The sequence below is a fragment of the Protopterus annectens genome, chromosome 12.part0 (genome assembly GCF_019279795.1).
Source record: "Protopterus annectens isolate FY-2018-M chromosome 12.part0, PAN1.0, whole genome shotgun sequence".
In the NCBI taxonomy this organism is placed as follows: Eukaryota; Metazoa; Chordata; order Ceratodontiformes; family Protopteridae; genus Protopterus; species Protopterus annectens.
The window spans coordinates 1183931888-1183958296 of record NC_056746.1 but is presented as its reverse complement, the minus strand read 5'-3'; the positions used below and the strand labels follow the sequence as shown (position 1 = coordinate 1183958296).

General features: G+C 40.0%; 1 protein-coding gene across 1 annotated transcript in view; it reads right to left on the bottom strand.

Moving 5' to 3' along the window:
- CTSA (cathepsin A) overlaps positions 1-26058 on the bottom strand; it is a 580280-nt gene extending 554222 nt beyond the window's left edge. The window contains exon 1 of the mRNA XM_044090224.1: positions 25959-26058. The gene's annotated coding sequence lies outside the window, so the exon portion shown is untranslated. The remainder of the gene's footprint in view (positions 1-25958) is intronic.
- Positions 26059-26409: the final 351 nt, after the last annotated feature.

Below are 26409 nucleotides of genomic sequence, written 5' to 3'. Positions count from 1 at the left end.
CACCACACACACCCACACACACACACACAACACCCTGAGCAAGTGATAACTGTGCCATATCCCCGTTTTCTATCGTTTAGATTCAGGGATACATAAGCTTTGTGTCTGATGCCCAGGGTGCATAGCTCACTTAGTGCTTAGTATATCTGCATTTGTGATGCTGAATTGGTAATTGTACCTTTGACTTATATGGGTCTTAGAAAAAGTTAGACAGTTATTGCATCAAAAGTTTTCCATCTTTATTGTTAATGATCTTATGAGTGTTGTGAAGTCTGAAATCGAAGCGTTTATTATTACTAACGTCTCTCTTTAATGATTTTCCAGTTCAAACTTATGGTGCTAAACTGAGGGCATACAGTGACCAACACTACTTTTGAGATGTATGACTGTGTGAATCTTTGATGCTTAAGACCTACTACTTAATAATGGGCACATACAAGTCAAATAAGTCCCTGCTGTAACATGTTTAAAGTAATTTCTGTACAAATCTCCCACCTTTTACTGGCTTACCTTACCAAGTAATGAAATGCAAGGATATTCCAGTCATTCATATTATTACACAATACACTACTGGTTCAGCACTTACCTTGTAAATCCAGCAGTTACAACAGTTTTAGTTCAGGGTTGACTCTGTCTGATGCAAGCAGTACACAACCATGACATGGGTAGGTAAAGGTTGTGAGTTTTGCCTGGCATCAATGTTTACTATATGTATGTGCATAGGAGGAAGGTTTTAAGCCCTTAGATGGGGACTGAGTGTGCTATGCATGGTCTCTTAGCCAATGCAAGGTCATACTGAGCATGCCTATGTTTGCCTACACCCACAGCAGCTGCTGCTTCCCCCTCAGACTCCTCATCTGTGTGTGGCTGTGGTGACCTTGCTATTGCTGGTGGGATGTGTGCCCATTCACCTTGTTGGTCCTACTGAAGCCGTTTTCTCAGGATTATGTTGTGTACATGGTACAGACTGTGAATATTTCAGTACATGTATGGGGACTGTACTGCAGGCCTCCCCCAGATGTGTCTAGGCACCGGAACCGAGACTTCAGCAGCCCAAACACACGCTATGATATTTCTGGTATGAGCATTGGTCTCATTATGGTGCTCTTCAACAGGTGTGTGTACATTTCTGATGGATGTCATCAGCCATGGTTTCAGTGCATAACCTGCATTCCCTAGTAAATGACCCTGTGGGATATCCTCCTTAGTGAACATCCGATACATTTGGGAGGTGTGCCAGATACGCGAGTCATGGTAACTGCCTGGGTTGCCAGCACATACGTTCAAGATGATTCCCTTGGCATTGCACATGACTTGACAGTTAATAGAGTGGAAGCCTTTTCTATTAATGTAGAGTCTTCCCTGTTACCCAGGTAGTGCCTTAATTTCTACACGTGTGCAATCTATGGCACCCAGAACACCAGAGTAGTGTGCTACAGGGTAGAACTCCTGCACAACTCTGGCCCTATCCTCAGGAGTACGGGGAAAATATTTGCAGTCACTAGCATGTTGGAGAATAGCACTCAGAAATTGATGGAGGATCCTGGATGCTGATGCCTGCTACACCCAAAGCATGTTCCCTTTTGTTCTCTGAAAGGTACCTGTAGCTAAAATTCTAAGTGCTACACATACCTTTGTCTCCACTGGGATGGATAAAATAAAAATGTTGTGCCCTCAATTACTGCACAAGAATCATCTTGATACAGCTCCCAGGCCACAATTTATTTGCTCCAACAGCAGCCATTAATTTGCTCCCCACTTTTCTACCTTACAAAATATAAAACAAAGGAGACCCAGTTTTCTTATCAAGCCAACAGATATCACATAACTCAGAAGTTAGGTTGTCCCTCTATGTACTAAGCCCACTTTCCAAGAGGAATAAAGCAACCTTGATGCCATAGATTAATGGAAGAAATAAAGGAAGGGAGACGAACTCCTCCCATTCTGTATTTTTTTCCAACTTCTTCCATTTGCACATAATGGTCTTTGTTACAACTGCTAATAATGAAATCAGAATTTCTCCACGTACTGATATTGATTGCTCTGGGTCCCCATCCTAGTAACATATCATCTTTAGTTAATTCAACACTTGGATTGGCCACTTTTCTCATTGCATTTTAAGCCTCCTCTTTCATGGCATCAAGTGCTTAACAACTCCAAAAGATGTGTCCCCATGCTTCCCTTATTCCTCAATTACAACTTTAGCAGTCTCCCCTAGCCTGAAGGACATTTGTTGGGGTTCATTAGGTGTGTAAAAATACTTCTGTAGGTATTTCCACACAAAAATTATAAATGTTCTAGCTTTTGTTGCCAATCTTGGTATCAGACACATTTCAGCCCATTGTTCTCATTTTAACCGTCTTTCCTGCCCTTCACACCAGCTGGTAACTTAATTGCTTTGCTCTTTATAATTATTATGGCCTTATAAATCCTGGGCAATAACTTCCTCTGCAGCATTTTCATATCCATCTTCTATCCATATTCTTACAAGTTCACATATTTCAAACTCTTGCTGTGAAAAGCCTAGCAGTCACTTCCCTTCCCTCATTACTCCTAAAGAGGCCAAGGGCACACTCTCAGGAAGCTCATGCTTACAATTTGTCTTTTAAGGATAAAATCATTCTTCCCTAACTCAATATTTCTTCTCAATATCTTGGCAGCTAGCTCCTCTATGCTGTTTCTTTTAGCATTCAATTCAAATCCTATAAGGATCAGCCAAAAATCTTCGGAAATTTTCATTTCCCTTAGGGCCGTGCATACACGGAGTCCACTAAACTAACCTCTGTCTTTCTGCAAGCACCATTTTGAGTCCAAAGTTTAACCTATTAACCATTTTTCTTCCTTTAGCTTGCTTTTCGATCATCACCTTCCACTTAAAGTATATACGCTTTACACCGCAATACGTAAAGTATTCTTACCTGGGTAGCCAGATAGCAAGCATTCAAGTCCAACATCCCCAGGTTACCCTGCTCTACTGGCAATTCCAATGTCTCCTAAATCACTTTCAGATTTTCATTCCCACAATAGAACTTTAATTTCTTGCCTAGTCTTTCTTATATTTAACTTTCTGGTATCAAAGTACTCCTACACTATATACAAGAACACTCTCTATACCTGTAATTCTAGAGGTTCCTATTAAATGATCGAAGACGCATTCTTTTGAATGCGTCTTGATCGAACTTGAAAGCACGAAAAGGCAAAACAGTGTAACTGCCTATAAGCAAATTCTTTCCATGGGAAAGAAATCGCCTGGCCACTTCTGTTACTTTGCCATTTTCGTGACTGTAGTGCAATCTCAGAGTTGGTATATTTAAGTAGCGGGGGTGTGGGGGGCACAGCTCCTCACATCACTCTATGTAATGTTTTACAATTTTTTGTTTGTTTGTTTTGTGGAACAGCGATTTTTTTTTCCCTTGGAAAAAAAATATCTATGTTCTAAGCGTTCAAGATTGTAAGCTTTCGCTTACATGGGGTTCGATAAATCATTGTTCACTTATTTAAGCATTCAATGATTCAACATAGACCCATAATTCTCCACTGGTGTACCCCAATGTTCTATTCTTGGTCCCCTCTTCTTTTAATACCCCTTTAATATCTTTATCAAAGACATCTATACCTCCGTAGGTCCAGACTGTCTTATCCAACATGCTGATGATTTTACACTTATGTGCATCTAATAACTTGCCTCAACTCCTACATGCAAGAAACTTTCTCCTCAGTTGAGAAATGGCTCCACACTGCCAAGCTACAACTCAACCCTAAAAAATTACTGTTTTTCTCCAAATCACACATGCCTGATGAAGCGAATTCATAATCTTCCCATTACATAAAACTAACACTGAAGTAGACTCTCGTACAAAACTTCTTGGAGCGATTATAGATGCTAACCTTATAGTTGACCTGCATGTTCAAAATAAAATCAAAGACTCGGCAAAAATGAGGAATACTCTACAGCCATAAAATCTTCTTTAGCAACACCATCAAAACCACTCTTGCCAATACCTACCTTCTCCCATCTCTCTCATATGGTGCACCCATCCTAACCAACCTTCAGACTACTGTTAAAAATAAGCTGGAGGCATGCTATAATAAGGTTACAAAATTTGCCACCAACAAGCTTTGAATTGGCGGAAACTGCCTCAACACTTAGATTACATGCAGCTCATCACCACACACAACATTATTCAAAGTCGATGACTGCCCTGCTTTTACTCCTATTTTCCATTCCTATCACCCTAATAGGATTACTTTGATCTAATGATCATCATCATCATCTCAGCAAACAAACTCCACAAGCCCTCTGGCCAAAATCTCTACTCGTACTATGTTACTAAAAATTCTATCCCTCTGCAAATCAGTTCTACGTCTAACTTCTTCAACTTCAAAACTACTACTAAAAGCCTTCTTAAAGAAAACTTGGCTCTCTTCCTGCACTGCCCCAGGCTGAACTAGTCCCTCCCTCCTTCCATCACCAGCATACTTTGACAATGTACAGAGAAAAGGAATTAGTAAAATCTGTTTCTTAGACAAAGATCAAACATTTTTTGCCTAGGCTATCTTATCTAGTCATCTCTGTTCCAAAGGAGTGTACACTGCATGTTTAATGGCATCTCTATGAATTGCAACTTGTTAATAGGTTATCCACTGACAGCAATTTTTTTCATCTTGTTCTAGCTGTCCAAATATTTGCAGTATGTACGTATAGGTTCATACTGTATGAGCTGAAGCTGAATTTTCACTTGGTTAACGAGTCATTATTCCATATTAGGCTTTATAATGACCAACTGTAACAATATTATGTCAATGTGGAGTTTTCTCCCTGGGCCTCCGATGAAAATGGGATATTATCCCAGTTGGACATTCCCAGCAAACAAATGTCAAACAAAATAAACAAGACCAACAGAACGAGAAACATCCTCATGGCCTACCATACTGTCTTTATACGTGGTCATCATATTCCACAGTCTTATAATTTTAATTATGTTTTTGCTCCTCCTCCCACATGACACTTGCTGCTAATTTCACCTCTCTCCCAAGGTACCTTTTTCTATAATACTCCCATAAATATGGATAAGACTGAACAAAATCAAATGTGATTGTATGGTTTAAAACTTGCATTTGGTCTCTTTTTATACTCAGTTAATATGAAAATGCCTGGTATATCCATTTCTGGCTTTGTTACATATAGCATCATCTTCAAATAAGGCCAGTTATTCCTGCCTACCATACCAGCTGTAGGCTGTCATTACAGAGTCTTTAATTTTAGTGGCCAATGGTACCCCATACATTGCAAATAGGAAAGAGATACCCCTGTTGTATTCACTTGTTACTGGAGATATCTGGGACAAATACCTGCACTTTCATTTGTGCTTCTGCACAGTCAAAGTCTCTTTATTAGGTAAGATCATTTTACTGACGGGCCATATCTGATCATTATCAAATACATAATATTTCCACCTAACATTATCAATGTCAGCATCACTTTCCAACAGAAGTCTACCAGTATTTTAACAGAGTTTTATTTATATTATCAAATGTTTGACTCCCTTCAATAAAGCCATACTGATCTCAGTTTATTATCCTTCCTAGTTTCAAGGCTAGTCTTTTAACTAAAATTGTCATAAAAACCTTGTAATCACGGTTAAAAACTGAAATTGGTCTACAAGATCATGGATCCACCAGATTTTTTTTTTCCTTCTTTGGGTATCACTACCATAACTGTCCATCCAGGAGTTAAATACCTTACTTTCTTTCAAGAGATTATTGAATAAAAAAATCCCACATGTCTGCCACTTTCTCACCCCCCTATCTTCCAAATCTCTATAGGAAGATTATCAAGTCCCAGCTTTTTCCTAGCAGCTTGCTGTGTGAAGGCCAGCAATATCTTCTCTCTTGATATTTTCCTTAACAATTCTTTGCCTTCCTCCTCAGTGATAGAGTACACTTATGTCTCTTACATATTCTGTGACTCCTTATCTACCCCCTTCTCTCTTTACCCCTCCTTACACAAGAGGGCGTAACACGGTTTCAATATTTTCAAAATGTCGGCTAAGTTTGTCACCAACTTCCCTACCATTTGAAAAAGGAGCTTAGTATTTCTTGCGTTTACTTTAAAATTTATTTTAATTATTTTTAGTTTACATTTGTTAACCTGGGGTGTCTGTCTAAGCCGGAAAGGCCCTTTTTCAGCAGAGGCCCGGGGAGAAAAGCTCCACATAGAAAAATTACAGATACATTTAGTTATTTAGACATGATCAGTACACATACAAATTACAATAGACATGTTTTTACAGTGGTATGCAGTACATCAACAGTTACAGTGGAGAGAACAAACAAAAAAAATATTTATTTAAAAATAAAGGTAATTAATAGATTTGTGGTGTACAGCTGAAATTTGTAACATAGGTAGAATATATACATAGTACACAGGTACAGTACATACACTGTAGATTAGCCAGTGTTTGTGAGTAAGATTGAAAACTATTATCAAGTACTCTAGGTTTAGTATGTGTACCTTATCTGCTTTCACTAGCCTGGGGAGCAGTCATGGCACTGCCAACTTTGCTTGAGATGTTGCCTGATGGGGTCTTTAAAGGAGGCTTTAGACAATGTGTTTTGTATGCTAGTGGGGACAGAGTTCCATTTTTTAGCCACTGAACAAGTATGTCTCCAAAGCTATTGCTGTTGGTGACTTCTAGTAGTAGTTTGCTTGATGATCTAAGATGACTTTTGGATGAGTGATGTTACACTAGGTTTTTGAGGGCAGGACACTTATTGGGGAGGTAACAGATAGAATGACAGAAGCAGAGCTGATTGTAGGTTAGGCGGTTGGGCAGTTCAAGCCAGTGAAGCGGTCTCAAAACAGTACAGTGATGAGTTCTATATGAGCAATTTGCAGCAAAGCAGGCAATTCTGTTATAGCAGAACTGCTTAGTTCAGTTTTGTTAAGATTAGTCAGAATGGGAGATGCATAGAGTAGGGTGGATAGAAGTTGGGAGCGAGCAATGGCTGATCTTGTGTTGTTGGTAAGAAATAGTTTGATACGGTAGAGTGATCCCAGTTTTGACATGTACTTTTTTAACAGTTAAGTTGAGATGACTATCAAATTTTAGGTGGGAGTCTATGGTTATTCCCAATAGCCTGTGCCACTGGAGCGATTGGAGTAACTTTTGTGGAGTAGATAGTGAATTGACTTATCAGTGTTTTTGTTAGAACTGGTTACAATCATAAGCTGAGTTTTCTTTGGATTGAAGATAAGTTGGGCTTTGGTAAGGTAGTTTTCAATGTCAGAGAATACTAGTCGAGTTGTTTGCAGGAGGGTGGGAATGCTTTGTGCAGCACAGATTAAGGTAGTATCATCTGCATACTGAATGATAGATGCATGCTGTGTGGAGGTATGGAGGTCATTTGTGAAGATTGTGAATAGTAGCAGTCCTAAGATAGAACCCTGTGGAACTCCTATAGTTATGGCAGCTAAGGAGAGAGAGAGAGAGAGAGAGTTTTCCCATTTCACAGCTTGGTACCTGTCAGTTAAGTAGCTTTGGAACCAGGTAAGAGTGGAATTTGATAGAGGTGATATTGGTTTAGTTTGTTTAGCAGGATTTGGTGTGAAACTGTGTCAAATGCTTTGGACATATCCAAAAAAAAAGAGAGTTGACAACTGCAGGCCTTCGTTTTTGAGATGGTTTACTGTGTCTGTGAAGCAGAGGAGGGCTGTAGTGGTACTCATGGCCGGCCTTAGACATAGGCCAACTAGGCCTAGGGCGCTGCTCTAGCAGGGGCGCTTTTTCAGTATTTATTTAATGTAGGTAGACCAGGATGGGGGCACTGGCTGGTGTGGTGGGGGGCGCTGTGGAGCCCTTTTGCCTAGGGCACCAGTTGGCCTAAGGCTGCTCCTGGTGGTACTATGGGCAGGTCTGAAACAATGCTGAGTAGGTGACAGGATGTTGCTGTCTAGGAGATATTTCAACACCTGGGTATGGATGCATTTTTCTAGGATTTTGGCCGGGGGGGGAGGAGTAAAGAAATGGGTCTGTAATTATTAAGTTCAGTGGAGGTCTCACCTTTATGTATGGGTGTAACATAGGATATTTTTCGGAGTTTGGGCACAGTTTTCAACAATTGATCCGTTTATGAGAGTGGAGATTGGGATAGCAATAGCATCTGCTGTGAGTTTCAAGAAATAGCTGGGGAGTAGGTAGGTTGCTGTTGATGAGGTTTTTAATTTGGAGAGCATGCTTTTGATTGAAGTGGTGGAAACTGTTTTGAGGGTAAAGCTTGTATTACTGTTATTTGTGTTGGGGGTAGTGAGGTAGGAACTGTCCTGTGATACTAAGGATAGAACTGAGTTCACAAAGTGGGAGTTGAATTGTGTTTCAATGGGAACTTTAGTTTCGGGGTGGTTGGTTTGGTGGTAGCCTTTTGGGTGGATTTTAGTAACTGGTTTAGATTTTTCCAAAATTTTGGGGGGTTGTGTTGGTGTTTAGTTTGTAATGTCATATAGTAGGATTTTTTTCTGTCCAGACTAATGCATTTTTTTGCACGTAAAACTGTTTCATTGCTAGCCTTTCACATTCATCAGGTATATTCAGACATTCTTCAATATTTATCTTCTCTTTCCTTCTGTTATCCTTCCCGGTTAATTTTGTTGTTATCCAATTATTGACAAACCTTATAAATACTTTTCTACTTTCTTCCCACTCCTTCTTTAGGAACACCATATTCTTTAAATTGATTTTTACTGTTTTCCCCTCTACTACACCACCTGCCCCTTGTAACACTACATAAGTAGGACAGCAACCCTCTAAGCTTTAAACAGTCTGTACCATATCAAGACGCGAGATCAGAAAACATGGTATCAGACTGAGTGGGTTATGATCTGGGTGGGATGGATTCAAAGGATACAGAGAAAAAGAAGTTGTACAAGAATGATTACTTCACAACCATTTGGCACACATTTAAACTATTTATATGTCCATCTTCTCACTGCAAGACATCAGGACAGCATAAATGTATGAACTACACATCTTTAGAAATTAAATTTTACTTCATATTCTGTGAAAAAGAAAACAAAATGGCAGCCTGGCTCTACCACCAGCAACCACTCTTTATATACCTATACCTGAATACATACATGCATGCATGCATGCAAACAGTGTACACACAAACATTATACGTTTAAGAAGTGCAAGATTGTGTTTAAATACACGCAAAGTATACCTACCTGCATAACAATGAAGTGCACGCACACAAATCTTGCTGTAATAAACCCGTATTACATCATTCAACTTGCTTTTAGAAACCTCTCAAAACAGAATTGTTTTTTAAAACAACATCTCTGCAGCAAATTTCAGATTATATATAAAACAGGCTCTGTGGTGCAGAGGAATAAAGCCTCAACTGTTGACCACATGACTCAGGATAAATTAGAGAATCAAACACTGGAGCAACCAGCTAAGGAGGGTAGGAGTGAGCTGCTGGCATCAGCTCACACATACCAGGGAGATGCAAGCAGCCAAGCTTACTGCTGTCCTGAAAAATACTACCCATAGCAACAGGCCAGATCGCAGACAGGTATGCCAAGTTACACAAGGTGTAGCCATCTCAGGTATGTATGGGGGCATGCAAGTTCAGGGCCAATACTGTGGCCATCACAGATAGCTCATGAAGGTATGGGGGAGTTGTGGCATGTAAAAGTACCCCTTTATGGAAGACACCATCCCCTCCAACTGGATCTCACCCCTAGCTTTCGGTCACTTATGCAGTATGCTGCTAAAAGGCAAAGTTTCAGTGGAAACCAGAGATTTATTTATTTACACTTTGAGTGTGATAGTCCCACCAGGCCTATATCCACTTTTCAGGGAGAGACCAGAGGTGGTGTTCACACTGACTACAGCAAATCTGGCTAGGACTCCAAGCAGCTTACCCCATTCTTTTCAATAAGTGCTGTGAGACCTTTTATACCCACCTGAGCTACCACCAACTCCCGCAGATGGGTCTTAGTTTAACACCTCATTTGAAGAGCTGTACCCCACTTATGATGCACTGCAGTATCAGTATTGGAAAATTAATCCAGTTATGTGGTTTGGGAGTGGAACCCACAAACTTCTGCACCAAAGGAGAGAGCGTAACTAGCTGAGCTACTGAGACTGTGGTTACCCTAAGAGGAGGTACAAAGAACTGCTCCAGGGTGACAGAAGAAAGGAAAGGATAATAGGGCAGAGGATGGTTGAAGGATGACAGATGGAGCAGAGATGAGAAGAAAATAAAAAAATTGGTTTCAAAACAGCGTGAGCCACAAACCAAACTCAATACTGAATTAAGTCTTTTTAAACACAGATTCAAGTGGCTCAGAAGTTGACAACGATAACGCAGTGAATGACAAACTGAATTTAAAAAGCTTTTCTGATGGTTCCCCTCCAAAGTCAAGACTCCTAGCTCCCCGACAAACTAGCTAGACAATCCCAACTGCTGCACTAATCCACTCACTGCAAGAATGCTTTTTTGGTTTGTTTTTATGAAGGGGAAAGTACCATGCATCATCCACGGAGGGACTTTGCTCCTCACAATCTCAATAACTACCCTTTAATAACTGCCCCGTTAAGCAATCATGACGAAAAGAAAAATACTCAGTAAAGATGACAAAACTTGGGAGCAATAGTGATTTTACTATCCTGTTAAAACAGACCAGCACAGCTTGTTAATTGTGATTTGCGTTTATTGTAGTTCTGACTGCTGCCACTGTTTACAGTGCCGGTTAAGCAGATTTAAACTATTAGGGCTACCTAAATTACTACCTAAATTTTTCTCTTAAATTTTCGTCTCTTAACTACCGTCCTCGAACTATATACTGGTCTAATCAGCGTATCTATCATAAAAAGAAAATCTCTACTTAGCTCCGTCTCTATCTTCTCTATCTGTTATGTTATCCTGCCCTACGGTACTTATTACTTCTACCAGCAGAGGCCCACCACCCAGACACACCCAAACAACCACCCACTCCAGAACACAACACCTGCAACACATAGACCTCACAGTCAGAGTGTCAAACAGTCACAGTCAGCCCCACAAACACAATGCCACAGACACACTAGTCATTGGTGACTCCATAGTCAGACACATTGACGCGTCCCGCCACTCACTGAAAGGAGAAGAAGGTCACAGTAGCTAAGCTGTCGGTGAGAGGCGCGCCAGCAGCCCGCCATAATTTCTGGTCTCTCAGCAGGTACAAATATGACTCAGTCATTGTCCACACTGGTGTAAAGCGACCTGAGATGTGTATCACCACACACCATCACTAGGTGTGACTTCAATTACCCTAATATAGACTGGGAACACTCCCAAGCCCAAACACCCTAGCCCAAAAGTTCCTGGACACAAAATGTTCAACACGGAGTATACTCACTGGGTGAGATCAGATACAAACTAATAAATCTCACTGGGTCCATCCCACCCCCCCTGAAAATAAAAAGACCACAGTAAAAACATCTCCGCCCAAGTAGGAACTGCTCTCTCCAAGCAAAAACACAGCATCCATGGGACCTGAAACCCACAGCTGGACAGCTGTTTTAATCAAAGTCTTACCTCTGATCAGCTTAAATGTTAACCCATACATCACAAGATGTAGCTACCAAATAGTGGCAATCCACTGAGCACAGAAGAAGTTTATCAGGGACCTGGGGACGACCTTCTACATTGCCCACCTTATCATGAAGGGATTCTCATCTAGATCATATGAACCTATGAACTATAAGAAGTGTCAAGTTGCATCGGCAATTAAGTATTATGACCAAATACTTTGTTGCAGTGCCATCTAGGGGGAAAAATAAATACTAAACTTCTTTTACAAGGGACCACATTTGTTACAATGTTTTCCTGTCCATGTGTAACAACTGTACACTATATGCAAGCAGTAGCAGTACACACACACACACACACACACACACACACACACACACACACACACACACACACACACACACATTAATCCAGTACTGCTAAATTGCATCCGACTCCTACAATGAACCCCATGAACACCAGCTGCCATCTACAATTTACTGGGCAAGTAGGAGACAGATATATTTGCAGGCATTTCCTTCATATCTCACACTCTGCTGCGAAAAGCAAAGTTGCCAGTCTACCTACTGCTTGCCTTTTTTGAGATACGGGAAGAAATCAAAGTATCTTGAGAAAGCCCATGCGATTACAGAGAGGACAGGCAGACTCCACACAAAAGGCACTCCAACTGAGAGCCAAACCACAGAGATGACAAGGGTCTTCACTGCTCTACACAGGTACATACACAGACAGATTATGCATACATATGCGATCCTACAAATACGTTCACAAAGTAATAATCTCCTTCTAAAGGCAGCTATCACTTCATTCCTCGTCAGTACATCATCCATCTTCTTAATCCACAAAAATACTGCTGCCCTTAAATAAATCATTAACTCACTCCTTTGTTAGAACCCCCACAATTACTGTCCCCTTTAATAAGGGTAAAAAAGGGGAGAGAAACAATGCAATTACAGATTAAACAATCTCACAAGTTGCCTCAGACAGCTGCGTGGAGGTGATTTATTAAAAGGATGAATTACTCAAAGATGGCGACTCAGATCAGTATACCTATTAAGATAACTACAGTTACAGATTACAAGACGTTAGTAAAGCATTTGTAAAAATAAAAAAATAAAAAAATTAAAAATACTTGGCATGTTACTCAGACTTACATCTACAATTTGATTTCCTTGTATAACTGGAGAGGTGAATGGTTATTACTCTTTACATCTACAAGTGGATAGAAGAATAGTTAAATATAGAAGACAGCAAACACTGGTACAAAACCATCTCGGTAATGTAAACGACATCATATCACCCTAAGGGCATATGACATAACCTGAAATCAGCTGTTCAGGGCTCTTTCCTTCTTTGCCAGGTATGGCAGATTAGTATCAACACATGACTTCCACATGCTGGCAAAGCCTCGTGTCTCCCACAGTGCCTTTTATTTTAGGCCAAGTCCAACTCATGACCATCTCCACAAAGAAAACTCTAATCTCTACTTTGCATAAAGTAGCACTTCTTAACACAAGAAGCTTCAATGACTAAATGTCTAATCATGAAGCTGTTCTGACCCTTGAAGGTACACAGTTACCAAACCATGGTTTCAAGACTGTGACAAATGCTTCCTCTCTGCCTGGATTCAGCACCTATCATGTCTTCAGATCCACAAAGAACTATGGGGGACACCCATATTTACTGAGAATCCCAGTATAATTACACAAGAGCTTAATGAAGTCATTTGGACTACTGAAGTCTAGTAAATGAAACAAACAAAAAACAAGAAAGTTCCAAAATGAATAGCAAAGGCAGGAATCCACAGCAGACACGATACAGTGCAAAACAAGCTTTAATAAAGAAGATTTAAGCGCTTTTCATCAAGGTATTAGACCATCAGAATAACCTAGTAACAGAAACACATTTAAATAACACACCCCAACCTCTCATTGGTCCTAAATTAAAACATCATTTCCTCAGTATAATACATATATTGATAAAAAATCATGAATAAATAGTGATAAAGTATTAAAATCATATAATAAGTACATTAAACAATACTAATGAAAAGATGCTTGTTAGGTTACATAACAAAACATAGATTTCAGCTTTAACACGGAACTAATGAAGATCCTATCATTTAATCCAGGAGCCTGGCATGCATTAGTCTTAATCTGCCACTTCAGCTCCATGAATTCTAAAAATTCATCCGAGGGTCCCCCTCATGGTCCCAGATCCACTTGATCAACTATAAAAAATTTAAAAGCATGTGTTGGGTAAAGGATAATGTGCCTGAACAAAGCATTGTTCTCATTCTTATGTTTGATGTCATAAGATATGTCGGTACGTTCTCTGTCTCAGTGCCCTAATAGTTTTACCCACATAATAGGAGTCACATGAATTACATAATGCAACATAGACCACCCCCTTGGAATAACAGAAATGCTTCCTACTACTACTACTAGGACTACTGAACGGTAGCACTGCCGACTACAAATCCTCACTTGTCTCCTCCTGAGAGCACAAAAACTTAACGTTTTCAAAGCTTTCCTTTACACCCAATATCAAACTATCCTAACATAAATTGCCAGACTGAACACTGGGTATACGTATTGCTAGTTGTGTTTTTGGATCTTATTTTGAGAATTTGTTAAAGCAAATTGTTCCCTCTCCCACACAAGTAAATGTCTTAGTGACTGCATCTTGATCAATGCTCCTTTTCCTACACTACTTCTACTCCGGTTACTTATTCCATATCATGTCTGACCACTTGGTTATACTGTTTCTCCCTAACAGTAGCATTTTAAACCCCACAAAACACTTCTGTTTTTCAAGATTTCTCCAGAACCAACCTTATACCACAGAATTAATTTCTTGATAGAAAAAATGGCAAAAATCCCCCTAGCACATACCACCCAAAGGCTTACTTCTCAGAGTTAGATTCTTTCATAGCAAACTGTACTGAAGAAGCCAAGTTATTTCCTTCTATCATTAGCATCACAGCAAATGTAAAAGTAAGCCTGTGTGGTGGAATCCCCATATTAACAGTCTGTTAAACAAAAATAAGTAGCTACAATCCAATTTTAATAAAGCCACAGCACAGGAGAAATGTAAAGCCCTAAAGAGTACCACTGGGCCTGCTGCAAACACCAAAGATAACAAGCCTCTTAACTTATATCAGGAAAAAAAGAAAAGCCTCCCCTTGAACTGTGCTTTTATCAAATGGTGTTTCTCATTCAGAACCCCACATCCATTGCAAACACTGTAGAAGGCAAAATCAGAAAGTTTCATAGTTTGAGATACCTGTGCCAAGGCTCTAAAGCCATATCACAAGACAGACTCCATGTTTAATGAGTACGGTCTACTACTCATCCAATTATGCAAAGAAGACAAACAACGTAATGCAGAACTATTTCTTATATGCATTGTTTGTTATAAACCTTGTTCTTGTTAACCAGTCTATTTATAGTTAACTTTATTATTCCTCTAATTTTGAATAGTCACAAAAGTTTTAACACTAACTCTTCGTGTAGTGCTCTGTAGGCAAAGGACAAGATACCCCTTAATTATCTACAACTTATAGAATATAAATCTAAAGATCCAAGTGGGTCAGTAAATGGAAGATTTTAAAGTCAGTAATCCTTTTGGTGAACTTTCTCTAGACACTTTCCAGAACTAGTTCACCCTTTGAATAAGCACAAAATATAGAACTGTACTCTAAAATAATATCTTACATGGGATATACAATGTTGCCATAAAACACTACAAGATTTTACTAGCTCGGAGGGATTGGGATTTCTTTAAGTGGAGCATGTCTATTTACTGACCCATTTGGATCTTTAGATTTATATTCCATACGTTGTAGATAACTAAGGGGTACCTTGTCCTTTGCCTACAGAGCACTACATGAAGAGTTAGTGTTAAAACTTTTGTGACTATTAAAAATTAGAGGAATAATGAAGTTAACTATAAATAAAATGGTTAACAGAACAAGGTTTATAACAAACAATGCATACAAGAAATAGTTCTAAATTAAGTTGTTCACAAATGTTGTTGTCGTTGTCTCTTTCAGCTTATCCCGGTTAGGGGTCGCCACAGCGGAACTCCGGTCTGCTAATGTTTACTAGTGGATTTTTACATGCCGAGTGTACCAGCCCTGATGCACAACCTTCAACGAAGGCACGCCCATTCACGTATGCCTCCACACAGAAGACGCTCTAGCTGAGAATCAAACGGGACAACATTTTGCTGTGAGGCGACAACGCTACCGCAGCACCACTACCGCGGTTACAAGTTGTTTACAAATGTAAAATAAAAATAAAATATAGGTTCATAGGTAGGTAATTGGCTATTGGCCCTAGTGCCTATATAAGCCTAGCCAAAAAGGTACCCTGGCTTTCGCCACCCAAGAAAATTATTTTCCTGTGCCCCTGTCAAGCAGAGCCAAAGAAGTGATCCCCGGGGTAAATTTCCTATTTCCCATCCAATCATCAACATTTTTCTTGAAGAGTGCTAGTGAGGAGCTCTGTTTGACATAGCTAGGTAGTCTGTTCCAGAGTATGGGAAGTCTCTGGGACAGGAATCTATCCCTCCAGCATGTTCTGTTTATCGTGGCGACAAGGTTTAGGTCCCTAGAGCATGTAGCTCGGAGGGATTGGGATTTCTTTAAGTGGAGCATGTCCAACATATCTGGGTTTGACATAGCTTTGTATGTTAGGCAGAGATCGCCTCGGAGTAGGCGATATGCAACGGAGTAATAGTCTTATTAAGCAAAGCATTCATATTTAGGGCCTTATTCTAAATGTCATTTGCATGGATCTTACAGGGCAATACATAAGACATCATGTTGCTAAAATATCTCTGAGTTCCTGGAAAATATTTCAGCTTGTAAAAAACACCCAAAGGAGATGGTGTGTTCCAAAATCCCTAACTCAAAAAACATAATGCCACTTTTTCCACAATTAATACTTATTATTTTTCAACCACTTCTCTAGCTGTGCCATGAACATATATGAACATGGTAGAAAGGAAAATACATAGTTACAAAGCACTGGGACCAATAAAATGAAAATCACTGGGTCCAATACAAAATCTTATGGCACCCTTGTGTTTATTTTAAACCAATAGAGCCAGTTACTAACCCAATAAACAATGAATGGACTGATGATTAGCTTTACCATACAGTTCATACTTTCTGTATATGGGATGCTATCAAATGCAAACCTATAAACTAAGTCATGCTCTTCCTACCACCACCCCAAAATTATTAATGTTTAGGTCATGGCTACCAAAAGAACGACAGTTCCACAGCTCCTGATAACATCCCTGGATACCAGTTACTCACTCAAGCATTATCTAATCTCCATCTCAAAACTCTTCAACATTAGATTTTACATGGGCTCTGTACTCTTAGCACTGTGATTTTCCATTATGGTGGTGCACTAACTGAGGCAAGAAACAACTGACTCACCAGTTTAATAATCTTGTATGTGAGCACATGCAGTTCATAATTATGGAAATAACCAACAAAGATGTTTACGAACTCCCAATCTCTGGACAGCAAACAAGCTTAAAAACGTGACCCTCTCAGTATGATCAATGGTCTCCTCCCCTCCCACCACAGGAATGTCACTAGTAGTGTGTACAAATTTCTGTCATGGACCCAATCCTCTTCAGCAACTACTTCACCAAGATCAAACCTAATATTCAGAGTCTGTGGCTAACCAAGTTCTCCAATGAATGTACACTGGGACTAGTCAATAAATTTTCTCCAGATTCTGTAACTGTACAGAGGGGACAGGATTATACCAATACCTGGTGTGACAATCAAAGGCTCACCCTCAATGCAAAAAGTGCAGTACAGTCACCTTCTATAAAGCCTCCTTTGTATCCTCAATCAACATTTCTGGTACTTCCTTTAAAAAAAATATTGTCTTAAGATATCTTAGCAGTTACGTTGACAATGAGGTATCCTTCAACAATCACACGTCTGTCACGCAGACAGAATCCTTCTACCTTGCTCAGCTTATTCACCAATATATAACTTATAGATCCAGAGAGTTCTTCATTCCACTATATTCCTCCCTTATCAGATGTATCCTGGAATACAGTGCTTCCTTTGGGATGGACCTATCCAGACATCTAAAGCATACTGAAAGACCACAACATCTTCTGAACAAGATCTCAAGAGCAGGCAACATATGCTCTTCTGACTGAGTTTAAGGAAAGGGCTTTTAGTCTCTCTCTTTCAGACTTGTGACAGCCAACCTTTTTTTGGCACTTGGACTATGAATGACCATGTGCTCTAAGACTGACAGTCTATCCAATACCGTCAGATCAACATCCACTGCAGCATCAAAACATAAGTCCATAACCAAAAATAAATAAATAAATAAATAAATCCATTGTCTTTGACACAGGCTATCATTACTCCTCAAATGTAGAAAATCCCCATCCACTTTTCAAATTAGTCTAGATAACCCAACATTTATGCCTAGGGTACACGACTTTGATCTTCTAACTCAAGGGAATTAGTATACATTTCCAGTACTTGGGTGATGACGCTAAGCTTTCCGGTGTCCCAGTGTACATAAGCTTAGTCTAGCAGCATAAGATCATAAGTTGTTATCAACTTACTGCATCGTGAAATACTTTCAGAGGTAACAGCCATACCCTATGAGAACTATTTTAACTTCAATGAGAAGGAGTTAGAATATGCGGTCTCAATGTATAGTCCATGTCTTAAAAATAATACAACAGAAATTAAAGTGCTGAGAAAAATTTACAAAAAAAATATATATTTTTAACTTCCAATGAAACAGTGACCTCCTTGAAATGAGGCAATAAGAAGCCATCTCAATTTTAGTATAAAATGCATTTAAGAGCCCAGCTTCACTAAACATAGGGCTGATACTGTACAAAATATGCTTAGAATGTCAGCTTCATATGGCTTCAAATGCCTAAAGTCATTTAAATATACTAAGATTTTGGTTCCAATGAAACAGTGACGGTAAGCTTGTCCAAACAGCAGCTTAAAACAGACAGACAACATAGCCATAATTCAAAGTGGAAAGGGATGATAAACTGGAGGGAAATTCAAGACTCTTGAGGAGAACAACAGCCATACAGAATATTATAATCATAAAGTAACAGAAAGTATTCTAAGAACTAAGCCAATACGGGAACGGAGAAAGGAGACTTTGTCAATGGGGATGACTGCAATCAAGGGTACAAAGAATAGGCAAAAGGAGGCTGGGATTTATTGAAGAAAACTGGCAAAGGACCCCCATGGTATTTTGAGCAAATAACTAGCGAGAGAAAGGTAACAGAAACGGAGGAGGTTAAGAATATATTTGTACTGCAGGCTATAAAATGCCTTCCCTATCAGGGATTGATATCAGATTATAGGCACAGGGAAAGGGGAATCCTAAGTGAAAGAACTGCTTTGGTAGAGTTTTTAGTTGAATCCTGAACAGAAGCAGCTGTTAAAAAGGGGATAATTTGTAGGGCATATAAAGCACTACACGATGACTATAAGAATCAACCAGAGGAGGTTACAAGACTGAAAAGACAGATTAGATAAAATTTACACGGAAACAACAGGACGTGCTGGAGGGACAGATTCATCACCCAGAGACTCCCTATGCTGTGGAACAAAATCCCGGCTACATGTGAGGCAGAGCACCTCGCTGGCCTTGTTCAAGAGAAATCTTGACCAATGGATGGGAGATCGCAGATATACCCCAGGGATTACCTCAGTGTCACTGCTTGACAGAGGCACAGCAAAACAATGGGCATAGTATCCTTCAAACTAATGGGGTGGCGAAAGCCACAAAACTCTGGGCTAGGCTTATAAATGCCCTTGGGCAGATAGCCTAGTATGAACCTATGAACAGGACATATGTACAGCTCTCAAATATGCAACAAATCCTAGAATATTTAGGATTTTTTGCTGGGAAGTGTTAGCTTAGGCATTTTTATACTCCCAAGCAGAGTCCAAAAGAATTTTTCCACAGGTAGATGGCAAATGTTGGAGATGTGACTGGGAAGAAAGAGGTAACTTATGTTTTGGGAGTGTAATGGGTTGACAGACTTCAAAAATTCCCTAACAAGCACTTTGTCAGATATTCTGAGTAAGCAAATGGGTGTAACTAAAAAAAATTATTCTTTTGAAGTGGTACACAAGATTTGAATTGCCTAGACATAGCAAAAACTGTTTTAAGTTATTCTGGTAGATGACAAAAAAAAAACAAATACTAAGAAATGGAAATCAATTTGAAATATTGAATATTACAACAGAAATAAAAAAAACTGGAAGTGTGATTTTTAGAAAAGGGTAGGATCAAAGTACAAAGAAAAAAGTAGAAACTGTGTGAACAATACATGTAGAATAACATTCTGGAGGAGGAGTGAGATCTAAGGGACGCAAAAATTGAGCAACATTTACATAATGTTGGACTGAAGATAGTTATACAAAAAACATTTGTAACTTGGAATACATTAATATGGTTCATAGGTTCATAGGTTTATACTAGGCTATCTGCCCTAAGGCATTTATAAGCCTAGCCCAAAGTTATGTGGCTTACGCCACCCCTTATGTTAGAAATAATGTGCCCATTAGTTTGTTGTGCCTCTGTCCAGCAGTGACACAGAGATGATTCCTGGGGTAAACCTACGATCTCCCATCCACCGGTCAAGATTTCTCTTGAACAAAGCCAGCGAGGTGCTCTGCCTCACATGGACCGGGATTTTATTCCACAGCATGGGGAGTCTCTGGGTGATAAATCTATCCCTCCAGCACGTCCTATTTATATCCGTGCTAAGGTTTAAGTCACTTGCTCTAGTGGTTCTGGTGGATTTGGATTTTTTGAGGTGGAGCATGTCCATTAATTCCGGGTTGGTCATGGCCTTGTATGTCAGGCACAGGTCACCTCTGAGCAGACGGTATGCAACTGAATAGAGTTGGAGTTTCTTCAGTCTGGCAGTATATGACAGGTTTTGGAGTCCCTTTATCCTTTTGGTGAAGAACTTTTGGGGTCTCTCTAATTGCTGCAGGTGTCGGGTGAGATACATCCCGAATGGGGCATTGTACTCGATCATTGGTCTGATAAATGAAGAGTACAGGGGAACTATGACCTCATTTGATCTGGATGTGAATCCCTTCATGATCAGATGGGCAATGTAGAAGGTCTTTCTAACCACTTTAGCAATGCGAGTGTCAAACGAGAGGCCACTATCAACCTGGGTACCCAGGTCACTGATAACCTCTTCTGTGCTTAGTGGGTTGCCACCTATATGGTAGCTTGGGGTTACCTTGTTTTTCCCGAAGGGTATGACTATACACTTTTTTGCGTTTAACTTCAGGCCATGGCTCTGGCACCAGCTATCAGTTTCCGTGAGACCCCTCTGAAGGATGTCTGTGTCCGATGTACTATCCACTATGGTACCCAGTTTGCAGTCATCCGCAAACTTTGTCAGCCATAGTCCTCCTATGTTTGCCTGTACTTCTGAGAAGTAGATGCCGAACAATAGGGGGCCAAGGACTGAGCCCTGTGGGACACCACTTGTAACCGGCTTGGAGTCTGACATGGCTCCAGCAACTCTAACCCTGTGGGTTCTGCCTTTAGCCAGTTTGCAACCCATCATGTGACATATGGGTTTACATTTAAGCTGGTAAGTTTCTCTATGATACCCGAGTGGGGTATTGTGTCGAAAGCTTTTGCAAGGTCAAGGTAGGCTGTATGGACTGCCTTTCCCTCATCAATGGCCTTGGTAACTGTTTCGAAGAAGTCGACCAAGTTCAAAAGGCAAGATCTGCCCTTGACAAAGCCAAACTGGGTTGGGTCCAAGGTCTGCAAGTCCCCTATGTCCTTGTTTATGAGTTCCATTATGATCCTCTCCATAGCTTTGCAGACCAGGCTTGTTAAGCTTATGGGGCGGTAATTACCAGGGTCCGTAGAGGCACCGCCTTTGTGGAGTGGGACCACAGTTGCCGTACGCCACTCCTTGGGCACATATCCTGTGGTAAGGCTAAGATTACACAGCTGCCTTATGTGCGGGTTTAGTTCTTCATTGAGTTAATGTAGCACACAGCCGGGGACACCATCCGGTCCCATTGATGCTGTGTTTTTAGCTTTAGAGAGAGCAGCTTTCACCTGCACATTTGAGATGTCTGGGAGGCTACACTCTGTTGGGATAGTTATCTCTCCTTTTGAGGGAGAGGGGTGAAGTTTGCACTGAACCTGTCTGCCAGTATGCTGGCAATGTCTGTGGGTTCAGTGATTTTTGTATCATTTTGGACTAATTCTGAGCATATCTGGGAGTTTCCACCCAGGTTTCTGACATAGCTGAAGAAGGCCTTATGATTATCTTTTGAATCTATGGCAATTTTTTCTCAAAGTTGGCCTTGGATGATTTTATGAGGGATCGTAGTTTCTTGCTAGTACTGATCAAAGATGCCTTCCCTTTTGGGATTTTGCTCTATCATGTAATAGCTTTCTCCTCTTATTGTAAAGTTTGTTTATGGTTGGGGTCCACCAGACTGGACGTTTGCCCTTGGTGGAAAGAGTCTTGGTTTTATTTGGGATTGCCTGATCCATGCAGTCCTGAAGGTGTTCATAGAAGGCATTTGTAAGGGCTTCCGCAGCTTGGGTTGTGGTTTCCATTGGCTCGTGGGCCTTGAAGGATACCACACCTGTCTTGAGTAGTGTGAAGTTTGCTTTAGAGAAGTTCTTCACTGTGGTCTTTTTGTTTGGGGTGGGGGCGGGATGTGGATTTCTAGTGAGATTAGTTTATGATCTGATCTCACCAAAGAGGGATATACTTCCGGTGTGGAGCATTTTGTCCCCATGTTTGTGATGATGAGATCTAGTATATTTTCTCCTCTTGTGGGGACGGTGACTAGTTGTTCCATGGCATTTGAATTTATGAACTCCAGGAACCTTTGGGCTAGAAAGTTGGGGCTTGAGTAATGTTCCCAGTCTATATTCGGGTAGTTGAAGTCACCCAATATGATGGTGTTTGGTGATACATTTATACCCTCCAGTGTCTTCAAGAAGGCTGTGTGGGTTTCCTGAGTTTGAGAGGGTGGCCTGTAGCATGCTACAAATTGTAGAGCAGTTTTGCCTATGGTTAATTGCACCTGGATGATTTCCGATGCTTCGTGCATAGCCACCAACCTGGAGGTGTGGGTGTCTTCTTTTATATAAATATACGTTTGCCTAAATTTTAAGCGATTCCTCAATAAAGATATTAAAAAATAAAAAGAAAAAAAGAGAGAGAGCTTAGTTAAATATGCAATACGAGACAGGGAAGGAAAAAAACTACATAATCCTTTTCACCATATGAAGCTGTCCAGGGGCTGTGACTTTCTTTCTGCTAATATGTATTACATAACTATGTACATTAACACAATATCTATACCACTCATGACACTAACAACCTGAAGTGGAACAAGTCCATGAACCGGTTACATATGAGGGTGGCCAAATACTAGGCTCTGGTACATTCAAACTAAGCTTGAGATCAGTAGACACAATGGAAGTGCCCTAAATGCAAAGGGCACAACTGTCAGGCACAGTTGAAAACAACTTGCCCAAGACACAATGATGAATAAACAGATTAAAAAATGTTCAAAGTGAGAATTAGAGAAATGACTAATAGAACTATATGTATAATATCTAAACAGACAACCATTTCAAAAATGTATTTCCATTCACAGAAATGTCTTGTTCCCTTTTAATGACCCACAACCTTATTTCTTCCAAGAAATTTATTCTGCAAAGACAACCCAAGTAGTTATCATTTCAGTCTTTAACATAGTTATAACAGATTGGAAGCCATAAACCTCCATCCTTACCACACCAGTCAATTCTACTGTGTTATACTACTCAATTCTACTCTGTTATTGCACTTTATAAACCTCCATCCTCACCCACACCACTCAATTCTACTCTGTTATGCCGCTCAATTCTACACCATTACAGCACTTTATAATGTCTACAAATCAAGTAACAAACGATTATGAATATATAATAAAATAGAACCTGAATTTTCTAATTTCAGACCCAAACAGTAATCTGTATCTACAATACTATCACTAAAATGTAAATGTAAATAAGAAATGTTAAAAAAGCTATACTGAAAGCATAAAATTCAAAGCTACAGAAACATAACCAATATAAACCCATAAAAGAATAAAATACAAATCAGAATTAAAGCAAAGTCAAAGTAACAACATAATCCAGTCTTTCAAAAAAATCTGCATCCGCATTAAATGCACATATTTTCCAAATGGTTATCCGCTTCACCTAAAGCAAACCTGCATCCAATATATTTCATCTTTTTTTTCCAGAACTACAGTTATTTAAATATCTGCTAAACATCTGTTACCAAAATAACTTTGTTTCCAATGGAATCTCTTATTCACTCAACCTGTTCTTCATCATTTTCCTTAAAGTATCTAAAACTACTATCCTCAAATATCTGCTCTCTCCCTAGCACATCAAAGTGCACTACACTCTCTTCCTACTCCAAAAATTTTACTACTCTGTGTGTGGCATCCCCTTCTAACAGGCTAACTGGATTCAGTGTTCCACTAGATACCTTTCAACCTCTAAGCTCAATAAATCTGAACAAAACCAAATATAATTTCATTTTATTTAGCATGCATTTACCAGGAAAATCTGACTGGGACAGAGTCCATTTTCAGCAAAGGCCTAGGGAGAAATGCTCCAGACACATCTTTGGAATGTGGGAGGAAACTGGACCACCCAGAGGGAACCCACGCAAACGCACAGAGGAGGAACAAGCAGACTCTGTACAGAAGGCACCCCAGCAGAGAATAGAATCGGAGAACCTCTTGCTGTAAGGCAACAACATTAACCTCTGCACCACTGTGCCGGAGACAAATGCTTAAAATCAGGGACAGAATTTAGTTATTGCTCTTACAAATAAAAAAAAAAAAATGCTAGAATTAGCATGCATTTTCTGAAGGATTTAAAGTATGAAACTCAAATGTCTATTGCTATTTACTGACTCCTCAATGATTTGCCAGAATTTTATAAAGGATAGACCAAAAATATGAGGCAAAAAATTGGACAAGACGTATGCTCCACTATATTATTCCATTTCTAATCTGTTTTTATACTCAAAACTGTCATCTCCAGACACCACAGTCCACTAAATCACAAGATATCACCATTGTGCCCTCCAGACAACCAAAGATTCAATATTCCAATATATTTTCCAGTATGTTTTTCTGTCATTAGCATACTACAGAATATTTCTATGGGCGGCCACGGTGGTGCAGCGGTTAGCGTTGTTGCCTCACAGCAAGAGGCTCTCCGGTTCGATCCTCGGCTGGGGTGCCTTCTGTATGGAGTCTGCATGTCCTCCCTGTGGTCGCGTGGGTTTCCTCCCACGTCCCAAAGACATGCTGTTAGGTGGATTGGACACTCTAAATTGGCCCTATGCATGAGTGTGTGCGCCTTCTGTGGAAGGTTGGGTGCCAGGCTGACAGCTCAACACCGTAGAATTCCACTGCCAATCATGAGTGGAGAAGTGATCCGCTGTGGCGACCCCTAACCGGGAAAAGCTGAAAGAAGAAGATCTAATTAAAGCAGAAGGCCACTATGATAGTATAAGCAGTGACAATACCAACTGATCCTATTCCAAAAGACTTTGCCTTGCTCCCCTGTACAGTGGCACAGCAGGTAACATTGTCACCTCACAGCAAGAGTTTCTCTGGTTTAATTCTCATCTGGGGTACCTTCTGTGAAGAGTCTGCATGTCCTCTTGTGTTTGCAGGGGTTTCCTCCAGGTGTTCCAGTTTCCTCCCACATTCCAAAGACATCCAGTAGGTGGACTGGATACTCTAAATTGGCCACAAATGTGAGTGTGCGGTGTGGAAGAACTACCGTGGCAGGGAAACCACCCAGCAGTGTAAAGGGATGCATACTTACACACATCCACTGTTTTCTAGCCGGATGATCTTGAAAACATTAACAAGCCCAGCCCAAACTCAGAACACAAAGTCACGTGGTTTCTTTATAATTCTTTAAATATAGTCTAAAACGCGAGACAAGGAGACAAAATTCTACAAGACAAAACTCAAACAGGCTAAGGAGTTCATCAAAGCATACTAAATACTGCTCAACTTATATACGTACATTGTGGGGGGGGGGCATAACGCCGGAAGAACAAACCGATTCAGCACCACTTAGGCAAAACTTTCTTTGCTCACAACCGTGCCCCGAGTCCTACTTAACACACCAACACAGTGAACTTCCCCACAATTACGCGTGGAAAAAAACAATGATCGCCGTACACAATAAAACTACAATATAAACAAGTACAATACAAAAGAATACTAAATGTGTTATCTACAAAATTGTCCTCACCTCCGTTTAAAGAAATAACCTACTGTTCCAGTGATGTACAAATATCATATGACTGCTGAACTAAACAGCCCATCGCAATGCCAGAAAGTCATGTGCTGGGGGTGCCACGTGATAAGTGACGCTAAATGTTCTACCAAAAACAGCGCCCTGGGGATTTGTTGTTCGAGAATCGGTTGTTAAAGGATGTATCCGCTGTAGCTGTTATCCTTACACAGAATGTTCCTAAATTTGATTTATGTTTGTGCCTTGTTCCCCTTCAACTTTTGATTTTTTTTTTAGTAAATCGCTATTGATTACACACCGTCAATAATGCCGCACGTTAGTTTCATGTTTCGTTATGCTCAGAAAATGCATATTGATGCAAAACCATTTGTTATATTATTTTTTTTAAATTGATTAGAATAATTTTTGAAATTTATCCCCGCTACGTTATCTTTAACTTTGTCCAAAA